The sequence below is a fragment of the Capricornis sumatraensis genome, chromosome 6 (genome assembly GCF_032405125.1).
Source record: "Capricornis sumatraensis isolate serow.1 chromosome 6, serow.2, whole genome shotgun sequence".
Classification (NCBI taxonomy): Eukaryota; Metazoa; Chordata; class Mammalia; order Artiodactyla; family Bovidae; genus Capricornis; species Capricornis sumatraensis.
Window position 1 is genome coordinate 49,665,478 of NC_091074.1, and position 13,546 is coordinate 49,679,023.

The 13,546-nt window shown below is 42.0% G+C and overlaps 1 pseudogene; it reads left to right on the forward strand.

Moving 5' to 3' along the window:
• The window catches only part of LOC138080711 (histone-arginine methyltransferase CARM1-like), a 174,341-nt pseudogene that overhangs the window by 66,938 nt on the left and 93,857 nt on the right, over positions 1-13,546 (forward strand).

Below are 13,546 nucleotides of genomic sequence, written 5' to 3' on the forward strand. Positions count from 1 at the left end.
AATAGTCACGGTTGATTTCCTTTAGGATTGACTGGTGTGATCTTGCAGTTCAGGGGACTCTCAAGAGTCTTCTCCAACACCATGGTTCAAAAGCATCAGTTCTTTGGTGCTCTGCCTTCTTTATAGTCCAACTCTCACATCCATACATGACTACTGTGAAAACCACAGCTTTGACTAGATGGACCTTTGTCAGCAAAGTAATGTCTCTACTTTTTCATATGCTGTCTAGGTTGGTCATAGCTTTCCTTCCAAGGAGCAAGCGTCTTTTAATTTCATGGTTGCAGTCACCATTCACAGTGATTTTGGAGCCCAAGAAAATAAAGTCTTTCACTGTTTCCATTGTTTCCCTATCTATATGCTATGAAGTTATGGGATGAGATGCCATGATCTTAGTTTTCTGAATGTTGAGTTTCCCAGGCTGGGACTGGGGATGGCTAATCACACAGAGGGGCATAAATCACACAGAGTGAGGTTCTGATAGGAAGGAAGAAGGGACTGAGGGTGATTAGGAACTACCAGTGTCTGCTTTGCTGCCTCTGATACCTTGCCCTCCAATCTATGCCACACTGATGTTGCTGAAATCCAACTATGAAATAATTCTTCCACTGAAAACATTTTTATGGTCCTTCTTTGCTTAAGGATTAAGTCCAAGCTCTTAGTGTCGTATACAAGACCATTTACAATCAAGCATCACCCTTTGCTCTTGCGCTGTTAATTTCTCAACCATTCGCCCAACTTCTGTCTCTACCACACACATCATGCTCCTGAGAAAATTTGCTGCCTCCCGGACGTGGCAGGGAAGCCTGGTGTGCTGCAGCCCAGGGCTCTGCAAAGAGCTGGACATGATTGGGTGACTGAACAACAAACATGACTGGTTGTCATTCATTGGTGCCTTCATACGTTTTCAGCTTGAAACTCCCGCCACCCCCTCCATTCACACGACACACATCAACTTATATCTGTCGATTTTCACTCTTCGGGTCATCTCAATGAAGTCTTTCCAGCTCCTTAGTAGAGCAGACTATTCCTCTTTCATGCTTTCATTGTGCCTGTTAAAATACTATCGTTGCTATGAGAACACATTATTGTACTTCTCCCGACTAGACAGGTTATTTTCATCTCTGCATTTCCAGCATCTAGCCGTATTTGGCACAGTGAGTAGTAGGAGTCACTTTTGATGTCTGATGAATGATTACATGCCAAAGGGTTTAGAGCTGAGTGAGCTTGTCTGAGTCTGTTGGCAGCATATGAAGGGGGATAATCATGGGGAGAGAAGCTGAGAGTGATCAGCATCTCTGTATTTTCCATAATAATAGAGAAAAGTAGTTGGAGAACTGGTGAAAAGGTGGTGAAAAAATTGTTGATGGATTTATCTGTCCTCTGCCAGAAGAAACAAGGTGGGGTGAAACAAGTGTGCTCATAAGTATTAAATACTCATTATTTAAATACAGGCAACCCTTTTGTTGAAAGCCAGTTTAACTGCACAACAGTTGTAGAGTTCTGTCTTATGAGGAGCCGTCACTGAGGAACTCTTCTGCCATAGTGAAAGTGCCAATTATCTGAACAGGATTTAAACCTAGTCGTGGAGGCCACAAAGGGATGTCTTCTGTAGCTCTTGAGGTGATTTGGAGTTTTTCTTCTCTGACAAAAGCCAGAGTGAGAGATGTGGTGGCCTGCAGAAGGCTGTGTAGTTCAATCATTCTGTTCCTCCCTAGAAGCTGTTCAGTAAACCTGTTCGTTAGCAATTTGGTTGTTGGGAGCGTTGGGTGCAGTCTGTGGGGGTAGGGAGCCCGTCACTATGGGCTATGAGCCCATCGTAACCCAGATAGCTATGATGATAAAGTACATGACATTGCGAAAGCATGGGGTTCTTGTAACTTGGGATGGTGCAATAGTGGTATCTGCGGATGTAATAAAATAATGTCTGGAAGAAGCAGCAATGGCCGTGAAAGTGCCCAGTGGTAGGACGCAGTTTAGGAGGAGGAGGCATACAAAAATGACTGTTAGGGTTTGCAGTTCAGGGCAGCCATTGATACCCTCAAGCAAATGAAGAAACAGTGAATACATAACAACTGGCATAACTTGAAGAATTGATTGTAGGATAGTCAGGACCTCAATCTTGGAAGGTAGTTGTAAAACGGGTAGCATGAAAAGAAGACTAAATGTGCCCAATATTATTACTGTGGCCTGAACAGCACACAGAAAAAGCTTTGACTCAACGCTGGGGGAAGTGGCTAATAGCATAATGTTTCAGTTAGGTACATTTGTTTTTATCTCCTCTCTGCCCGTTTATTAAGTGTATGACTTCAGTTCTGTCTAATTTTCAGTCTCTTTATTTGTACTATGGAGAAAATAAGGTGCCCGCGTTTTGATAGTCATTGTCATGCATAAATAAGGTAAAGGTACTAAACAAGCATAGTACAAAGTATAAAAACAATGGTGCATGTTTATTTTTACTTTATTATTCCAGGGTAGTTGTGTTTCATGTTTTCATAAGGACCTGGTGTTCTTTGTTAATTTTAACCTAGTAAATCTTGATAAATATCTCCGAACCCTCTTGGAGCTTTTTTAGCCCTGTCCAAACATTTTGCAAGATTTCTTTGCCCGGGAAACCATAAGAGCATGTAATTAAAATCATCTGTACATGTGAAATGACCTTATCCTTTTAATATTTTTTTAAACTTTATTTACAAACAAATTCACAGAGCGTCGGACCATTGTTACATGGACCAATTGTTGACTTTTCCCCATCAGTCCTGGCAAGGATTTCATACCATTTTCTGCTGCTGCCCCATATGAACCCCAAATTAACCACTTCTATAGTTAACTGCCTGTGTATCCAGGGGGAGCTGAGGATGAATTCTGTCTCCAGAGGAACATGGTAAACCAGAGCTAACTAGATTGATGTGATGATGGTATGGCACCATCAAAGGAAAGTCATCCTTTGAAGGATGCTTGTTAACATCACAAGGTTGAAGTGGATGTGTTATGCCAGTAGAAGGTGCTTTCTCACGGAGGTAACGGATTTGCACTCTATCTTTTGGATCATGAATATGTTCCTTCTCTGTGGTAGTGAGACCCATTTCTATTTTGTTCAGTTTGTTTAACAAAGATTTAATGAGTGTCCTGAGAAACAGAGTCTCTCCTTTAATGAAGCTTAGGATCCAGGACAGGGAGCAGAAATTAATCAGATAGTTCCTCCTTGAATGAAAAAGTATAACTGTGGTGAATGTTGCAGAGGGAGGGCTTGAGTTCAGTTCAGTTCAGCCGCTTAGTCGTGTTCGACTCTTTGCGACCCCATGAATCGCAGCCCGCCAGGCCTCCCTGTCCATCACCAACTCCCGGAGTTCATTCAGATTCGCGTCCATCGAGTCGGTGATGCCATCCAGCCGTCTCATCCTCTGTTGTCCTCTTCTCCTCCTGCCCCCAATCCCTCCCAGCATCAGAGTCTTTTCCAATGAGTCAACTCTTCTCATGAGGTGGCCAAAGTACTGGAGTTTCACCTTTAGGTCATTCCTTCCAAAGAAATCCCAGGGCTGATCTCCTTCAGAATGGACTGCTTGGATCTCCTTGCAGTCCAGGGGACTCTCAAGAGTCTTCTCCAACACCACAGTTCAAAAGCATCAATTCTTCAGTGCTCAGCCTTCTTCACAGTCCAACTCTCACATCCATACATGACCACTGGAAAAACCATAGCCTTGACTAGACGGACCTTAGTCGGCAAAGTAATGTCTCTGCTTTTGAATATGCTATCTAGGTTGGTCATAACTTTTCTTCCAAGGAGTAAGCGTCTTTTAATTTCATGGCTGCAGTCACCATCTGCAGTGATTTTGGAGCCCCCAAAAATAAAGTCTGACACTGTTTCCACTGTTTCCCCATCTATTTCCCATGAAGTGATGGGACCGGATGCTATGATCTTCGTTTTCTGAATGTTGAGCCTTAAGCCAACCTTTTCACTCTCCTCTTTTACTTTCATCAAGAGGCTTTTTAGTTCCTCTTCACTTTCTGCCATAAGGGTAGTGTCATCTGCATATCTGAGGTTATTGATATTTCTCCCAGCAATCTTGATTCCAGCTTGTGTTTCTTCCAGTCCAGCGTTTCTCATGATGTACCCTGCATAGAAGTTAAATAAGCAGGGTGACAATATACAGCCTTGACGTACTCCTTTTCCTATTTGGAACCAGTCTGTTGTTCCATGTCCAGTTCTAACTGTTGCTTCCTGGCCTGCATACAGATTTCTCAAGGGGCAGGTCAGGTGGTCTGGTATTCCCATCTCTTTCAGAATTTTCCACAGTTTATTGTGATCCACACAGTCAAAGGCTTTGGCATAGTCAATAAAACAGAAATAGATGTTTTTCTGGAACTCTCTTGCTTTTTCCATGATCCAACGAATGTTGGCAATTTGATATCTGGTTCCTCTGCCTTTTCTAAAATCAGCTTGAACATCTGGAGTTTCACGTTTCATGTATTGCTGAAGCCTGGCTTGGAGAATTTTGAGCATTACTTTGCTAGTGTGTGAGATGAATGCAATTGTGCGGTAGTTTGAGCATTCTTTAGCATTGCCTTTCTTTGGGATTGGAATGAAAACTGAGTTTTTCCAGTCCTGTGGCCACTGCTGAGTTTTCCAAATTTGCTGGCATATTGAGTGCAGCACTTTCACAGCATCATCTTCTAGGATTCCAGGTCAACTGGAATTCCATCACCTCCAGTAGCTTTGTTTGTAGTGATGTTTTCTAAGGCCCACTTGACTTCACATTCCAGGATGTCTGGCTCTAGATGAGTGATCACACCATCATGATTATCCAGGTCATGAAGATCTTTTTTGTACAGTTCTTCTGTGTATTCTTGCCATCTCTTCTTAATATCTTCTGCTTCTGTTAGGTCCATACCATTTCTGTCCTTTCTCGAGCCCATCTTTGCATGAAATGTTCCCTCGGTATCTCTAATTTTCTTGAAGAGATCTCTGGTCTTTCCCATTCTGTTCTTTTCCTCCATTTCTTTGCTTGAGTAGGTGATGATAAAAAAGCATAGAGCAGGAGTACTCGACTTAGCCTGGGAGGGGAGCAAAGGTTAAGGAAATATTCCCTGCTGGGGAACAGAAGGAAGAGTTGGTGTAATAGGCAGAGTTCCTGCAATAGAGACATGGCATACCCAACAAGGTGTTTTAGGAGAGTTAAAGGACAGGACTATTTACAATGCTGTGGGCAGAATATAGGGAACCAACATGAGACGGTGAAATTCCCTAGCACCAGCAAGAGTGGGCACCTGTTCCCACCCCTAGGCCTAAAGGAGGAGAGAAAAAGCAGTGGTTGCTGGAAACCTGAAACAATAGTCAGAGCTGTAAGAAATGGAAGCTCAGCAGAGCCGTGGCTTTGGTGGAGAGACACAGCCAGTCCGTGGAGACCCAGGAGGGAGAAGGTCAGGAGAATAGGTCCCCTGACGTCCTGCTGCTCCCTCTTACCTCCTGTCGTCCCTTCTCTTGGTTGATCCCAACCAGAGTCCAATAACATGGAGCCATCGCAAATGTTTAGTCAGAGTGCGGTGTGGTCAGGGCCTCTCTTCCTAGTCCACGCTTTCCTCCTGTTTGTCACTGTGCAGAAGGATGGCCATGATGCCGCCGAGGGCTGAGCACTGCATTCCCATCCAGCCCTGCCCTTTACCAGCCGCGTTACGTCTGGCTGAAAACAGTCTCTGCAAGCCTGTTTCCTTCTCAATACAGTGGGGCCCTACCACGCACTGTGTATCCCAGGGAGGTATGAGGACCACGTAGAGAGCATCAAGGGAACGTCCTTTGGAAACTACACACTGCTTTACACGTGAAAGGGGATTTTATGACTCCCTTTTGCCTCTGTCTGAGGGGAGAGAGTTTTCTTCGGACCAGGAAGTATAAGGTCCTCAAGCATACCCAGTTCTGTGATGGCCTCCCAATGGTAGAATGAAAAATAGGCTCAATATTATCTTCTGTGAGGACAAGAAAATGTGATTAGGGGCAGCTCCAAGGCTTCCTGAGGTGCCAGGTAAGAAGGTGTAAAAGAATTATCTGTGTTAATGCCATCTCTCCTCCTAGTCTGGGAAATCCCAGTTGGAAAGGGCCAAGGGAGTCTGTTTTCATTAGAGGCTGAATATTTGCTTTGACTCTTTCATTTTTCATCGGAGAATGTATTCTCGGCATCCCTCAGCTTTGTTTCCAGCATTTCATGGCTCTGCGTCGACAAGGCAGAATGTCCTTCCCTCTCTGCTCCCTCTTCTACAAGCCCCAGACTGAAAATTCACTTGTTAACTTTTTAAATATACACACAAGCGGGAAACAGATGGCATTATCTGGATAATGCTAGAAAACGATCAGATTCTTTTTCAAGGGCTATGCTCTGTTTTGAAATCACCCAAATGAATAAAGTTGTTTTGACTTGAAATTAGTTATTGAAATAAGGTATTTGGGAATAGTTTTCAGCTCTTCTCTAGATAGAGTCTGGGTCTGTCAAAGCATCTTCCTACTTAAAGTCCTAATTTGGCAAAAAGTTGAACCACGTCAGGCTCCCTCTCACCTCTTTTCTCTCTCTCATCCCCTCTCTCCACTGTCTCTCTCCTAGTGGTTAAACATGTCTTTGTTTTTTAGTCTGAAGGATCAAGGGAACTGAAATACACTCCTCTAAGATGTGCCTCGTGAGACCCTAATAAAATGTTCCCTTCACACATTTCTGGGGCACCTGTCACCAGAGCAAGCAGGTGCAGTTTCTGTCGTGTCTTAATTTTGTATCCCTATTTTGGACTGAACATAGAAATCGAAGGTGTTCTATTTTTAATTGAAGATTCAGAAAAAGTTCTTCTGGGTGTGGTGCATTTTTTGAGGGGGCCGTGGGTTGCAATGTCCAACCTACAGAGCCTCTGTTCTTTAGCCAGAAATCGTGAGTGTTCTTGCAGTAAACCAGGACCATGTGAAGATGATGCTCCTAGATAGGATGGGGAGAAATAAATAGCGGTATTTCTAAAAGGATAGGCAGCCTGACGGCAAATTCCAGAGACTGGGTGACATTTTAAATTGGTAATGCTCCTAATTACGCAGGCCCTAGGAGACCGTATGGAATACAGCCACAGCTCTAGAATTAATACAAGTGAGCACTGTGAGCCCATTACTAACAGCATGTTCTCTTAGAATAATGGCACCGAATCTGTGTCAGCACAGTATGATATTGCAATTAAAACACACGCACACACACATGAATGTGCGACCTCCAATATTTCCTACTTTTTGGAAAATTTTTCCTGCTATCAAAGTAAAAGTAAAAACTGTTCTAAATTTTCCTGAAAAAAAATTAATACCTTGTTTCCTTGTCATTCATTGCCTCTTGGTATTGCTGGGTTAAAATATCAGATTTATAAAAATGAACTTAAGTAATCAGTGTGTGATTTTATGAAACATGAGCTTGGAAGGCAGAAATGCCCAGATTCAACTCCTAGTTGCCCTGCTTATACTAGGTAAAATTTGGCTCATTCAGTGTCTCTGATTTTCAGTTTAGTCATCTTACAAGTAGGCATGATAATGCTATCTATTCATACATTTATTGTGAAGGTTTGAGCCATGTGAAATGCCTTGCTCAAAGCTAGTGCTAAAAGATGCTAAGAATAAAAGATATGGCAGAAATACAGAATCCTAAGGTTTCAACCATCAGACTGAGCTTTAGACCTCAGCTTCAGCAGTGTGTTGGGCCAGAGATCCAGTCCATACCATCCACCTCTTCCTCTCAGCATGCAGGTCCAAATATTGGCTTGTCCTTTTGTGCCAGTGAGTGGTGGTTTTGTTGATTTAAATTCTAGAAGAAAAGTTTCTGTAAATTTTGTCTGTCCACTGTCTTAATACCCTTCTACCCTTCATATAAACCACCACAACTTTTTTGGGGGCACCTAGAATGAAAATTTATATCCCAGTTTATGTGGGTGAAAGACTTTATCTTCAGTTTTTTTCTGAATATGTATATATATATACACAAACATATCCCTGTGTGTGTATGTATATATGTATATATATGTGTATATATATGTATATATATATAATTCTAAGAATTATTGGAGACAGTTTTCATTTTGTTCATATTGGTATTTAGGATAAGCAAGTTCATTCAAGATGCCCTACTTTTATTGGTCCTAAATATCCTAAAAGCAAACCATGTAACAAAGAAACTGTAGTAATGATAGCAATAATTTGAAAAAAACCAATTATGTGCCAAGTGCTTTGTATATACTTCATATTAATCCCTACAGTTCAGTTCAGTTCAGTTGCTCAGTCGTGTCCGACTCTTTGCGACCCCATGAATCGCAGCACACCAGGCCTCTCTGTCCATCACCAAATCCCGGAGTTCACTCAGATTCACGTCCATCGAGTCAGTGATGCCATCCAGCCATCTCATCCTCTGTCCCTACAGCAAACCTTAAAAGGTGGGAGGTACTAACCGTGTTTAACATATGAGAAAAGGGAGTCTCAGCAAGATTCATAAGTTGGCCAATGTAAGACCACTTGTAAAAATCAAAGCCAGTACTTTAATTGTCTGGTCTCAAAGCTCCGGTATGTGTTTTCACCCCTTTTTGTCTTCTCATTTCCTTCCAGGTTGTTTTGAATGTTGGTTGTGGATCAGGAATACTGTCATTTTTTGCTGTACAAGCTGGAGCTCGTAGAGTCTATGCAGTTGAGGCCGGTTCAGTAGCACAATATGCTTTGGTAAGTGTTTGCATTTTTATAGGGGCCTAAGTGATGGACTTTTCAAGGTAAGTCATATATAAAAGAATTTTTTTTACCAGTCTGATCTTTTTATCTGTTGGGAGGTTACTGCTGAAGAAGCCCACCTTTATTGTAGTAATTGATAATGAAAACAATTATATAAAAAGTTCACAATACTAAAAATATAACAAAACTTTCTTCTTCCCTAGCCACTGGGTGGCAGATGGGCCTAGGGAAGGTGAATGCTTTCTTATCTTTAAAAATGGCCTACTAAGGTGAGGAGGGCTTCCCTTGTGGCTCAGAGGGTAAAGCGTCTTCCTGCAATACAGGAAACCCAGGTTCGATTCCTCAGTCAGGAAGATCCCCTGGAGAAGGAAATAGCAACCCACTCCAGTACCCTTGCCTGGAAAATCCCATGGATGGAGAAGCCTGGTAGGCTATAGTATAGTCCATGGGGTCACAGCGTTGGACACAACTGAGCGACTTCAATAAGGTGAGGAGTCAGACATCCCTAGAGCTGGGTTGATTTTTTTCTTCAGTGCTGTGCTGACAGTAACTGCACCGCTCACTTTAAATTTCAATTTTGGTTTAAGGGATGGTTGCTACATGGTTGTAGTTGGAGCATGGAGAGATGATGTTTCAAGGAGCTTTTTCAGATTGCAGATTCTGACTGGAGGACAGGGAGATGGTTTGTTTTAAATGCGGTGCTCCATTATCATTATGAAATGTGTACAAATATTGGAGAACAAGTCAAAGTCAAGAGTCAGTAATAGTACCTTTCAGTAATATTTAGATGTAATAATAACTCAGTCAAGCTGCAGAGTTGGAAGTGTGTGTGCCCAAACATGATCAGAGTGATGCGCTTGGCATTCACACCTGGAGGAGGCCTATGCTTAAATGAGGGCTAGAATTGCAGATAGAAAGGGAAGCTTGCCTGCTGCTTCTGAGGAACATCCTGAAACTTTCCTCTGACCTGGGACAGTTGGTAGCTCTGAGTGATGGCTGAGTTTGGATTGAATGACCCAGGAGGAACTGGAGACCAGTAGACAGCATGCCGTGTTTGGAAGGAAGGAGTGCCAGGGCCTCATGGCCAGTGTGTTGTTTCACTTCCTTCTTCCAACAAGCCTTGGATAAAATATTTTTGGTCTTTGGCTTGCTAACCAATTCTTAAGAGTCATTTTTATTAAATATTGAGTACACACAAAAGAATATTTATTAAATGTATACCTATTATTGGGGGCCTCCCTGATGGCTCATTGGTAAAGAATCTGCCTGCCAATGCAGGAAACGCAAATTCTATCCTTGGGTCAGGGAGAACCCATGGAGTAGGAAATGGCAACCCATTCCAGCATTCTTGCCTGGGAAATCACCTGGACAGAGAAGCCTTGTGGTCTACATTTTGTGGGGTCACAAAGAGTCAGACATGCCTGAGTGAGCACTCACTTACCATACATATTAATATTTGTAAAATGTGTACATTTGTAAAATATCAAGAATAACAATACAGTGAATATGTGTCCACTACATCTTTTAAGGAATAGGCCATAGCATTTCTAATAAAGGTTCGTGTGTCTTGTCCTGTTCACTCTTCTTTCCTGCCCTAAACAGAGGTAACCGCTATGTTGAATTTTTGTTGGTCATTTGCATGCTGTTCTTTATAGTTTTACCACACGAGTTTCTATTCCTAAAACAAATCTTAATGAACTTTCCATAAATGGGATCATAATGTATGTATCCTATAATTTGCCTTTTTAACCCAGCATGTTGCTTCTGAGGGTCATTTTGTTGATGCATACAGCCCTCATCAATGTTGGATAGCATTCTGTTATATAAAATCCATTAAGTTGCTAGTGCAGTGTACTATTGACAGGATTTGGATGACTTCCATTATACAAGTATTATCATGAATATTCTTGTACACACTCTCCACCTATCTCAGTATATACCCAAGAATAGAATTGATGGGTAATAGCGCTTGAGAAACCTATATTCAGGTCAGGAAGCAACAGTTAGAACTGGACATGGAACAACAGACTGGTTCCAAATAGGAAAAGGAGTATGGCCAGGCTGTATATTGTTACCCTGCTTATTTAACTTCTATGCAGAGTGCATCATGAGAAACGCTGGGCTGGAAGAAGCACAAGCTGGAATTAAGATTGCCAGGAGAAATCTCAATAAACTCAGATATGCAGATGACACCACCCTTATGGCAGAAAGTGAAGAGGAACTGAAAGCCTCTTGATGAAAGTGAAAGAGGAGAGTGAAAAAGTTGGCTTAAAGCTCAACATTCAGAATACGAAGATCATGGCATCCGGTCCCATCACTTCATGGGAAATAGATGGGGAAACAGTGGAAACAGTGTCAGACTTTATTTTCTGGGTTCCAAAATCACTGCAGATGGTGATTGCAGCTATGAAATTAAAAGACGCTTACTCCTTGGAAGAAAACTTATGACCAACCTAGTTAGCATATTGAAAAGCAGAGACATTACTTTGCCATCAAAGGTCCGTCTAGTCAAGGCTATGGTTTTTCCTGTGGTCATGTATGGATGTGAGAGTTGGACTGTGAAGAAAGCTGAGCGCTGAAGAATTGATGCTTTTGAACTGTGGTGTTGGAGGACACTCTTGAGAGTCCCTTGGATTCCAACCAGTCCATTCTGAAGGAGATCAACCCTGGGATTTCTTTGGAGGGAATGATGCTAAAGCTAAAACTCCAGTACTTTGGCCACCTCATGCAAAGAGTTGACTCATTGGAAAAGACTCTGATGCTGGGAGAGATTGGGGGCAGGAGGAGAAGAGGACGACAGAGGATGAGATGGCTGGATGGCATCACGGACTTAATGGACGTGAGTATGAATGAATGAATGGGAGTTGGTGATGGACAGGGAGGCCTGGCATGCTGCGATTCATGGGGTCGCAAAGAGTCAGATGCGACTGAACTGAACTGAATGACTTTGAGCATGGTGTTTGACCATCTCTTCTCTTCCATCAAATGCCTGTTCCAGTTTTTTGTACAGTGTTTTTTTTTAATTGTTTTATTGTCTAATTCATTTGTAGGAATGATGTCTATATTCTGGATATTAATTCTATTCAGTTTCATATGGGAAAAAATATCTTCTCTCAGTTAATACCTCCCCTTTTCTCTTCCTGGAGTTCTAAATAAGATTTAAATACAGAATTCTAAAAAGAAAAGAGAAGAATATAAACTTACATAGAGAGAACCCATAGATAAAAATGTCTCTGCTTCAGTGTTTGATAGATTTCAAAATGCAGTCTTAAGCCGAAGGAGCTGCATGTAGAACTTTGTCTCGGGGATTGCACATTCATTTAACCACATCTTCATTCAGTTGCATCCCACAGTTCTGTTTCTTGGGAGCGTATAGGAGAAACAGAAATAATTAAGGAGTATTCTTGTATTTAAAGAGCTTCTATTCTGATAGATTGACGTTGTTGTTGTCTCTTGTATCAGATACCAAAAAAAAAAAAGAGAGAGAAGCGTTAGAGATTTCTTCTTTCTCATAGTTTATTTATTCACATATTTAAGGTGGCTTGAGACACACTCGATAGTTATTTTTAAAAATGTAATGCCTTTGGTTGTAATATTTTAAGGGAAGAGAGGAAGAGATTAGCTTGAGATCCTCACGCACTCCCTAGACACAGTCCTGTCTTCAGCCCAGCACACAGCTCCAGTCATCACCAGAACACCATAGGAGGAACTGTTCCAGAACCGTCTGTGATTGGTTTCTCCAAGAGAATTTTCAGCCTGATTAAACACGTCAGCGGGACAGTTGCCTTCTTGCAGAGCGGGGCTACCCGCACGGACACTTTTACCCAGTAGGTCCGCTGGCTAATTACACAGGTCTCTAGCAAGAAGCCAATGTGGAGAAGAAGAGAGAAAGAATTTAAAATGGTAAAACTTTGTATTGTTTTAAACTTTGAAACTATTTTAAACTATTTCATTTCAAACTTACAAATAAGTTGTAAAAAAATAGAAAGTAATTCAAAAGCCTCCCAAGTTCTCTTTAGCTTGATTCACCTGTTGTTCATATTTTATCCCATTTGCTTCATCATTTACTCTTGCTCCACTGTCACGAACACACATGTACATGAACACATATACACAAATATAGGTGTGTGTGTATACATATATATTATATATATATATGCAGATAGAAACACACATTTTTTCCTATGGGATAGTTATGTACATCATAGCCTTTTATCCTTAAACATTTCAGTGTGTGTTTTGCAAGAACAAAGCCATTCTCTTAAATAAACCGAGAAGAATTCAAAGGTGAAAAAGAAGCTGTACAGTGACTTGTCCATTGAGTCTTCTGATGTTACTGAACAGGTTTCAGGGAGGCCCCAGCATGAGCAGAGATACACTGTCATCCTGGGCGTTGAGTCAAGAACAGTCTACACTTCACTGCCTATTTCCTTGCAGAGTATTTCCAGGGAGACTTGATTTTTCAAGCATTTAAACCATATTCTAAAGAATTCTGAAGCATCATCGCTTTATTTTATCTTTGGTTTTAGCAAGCAGGGAGGATTTTTGTGTTTCTGTAATCTTCCTGTGTATGGCTAGGGCAGGTGGGGGGCAGGGGTAGTTTTCCGAATGCTGCAGGGACTGTAAAGTATCCTTGAAATCCTTGCTGGCACGTCTTCTCTGCCCCTGAGGCCTTCCTGGAGTGTGGTCCTAAGGACAGGCTAGTTACGAATGCATTCGGGGCCAGGGCTGGTTAGAATCTTCTTGAAGGATGGCCATGTTCCTGGCTGCTACTGTGGGTGTCCTGCGATGCCCCCTGTGGGCCAGGCCTGTCACCCTCGTGGAGGA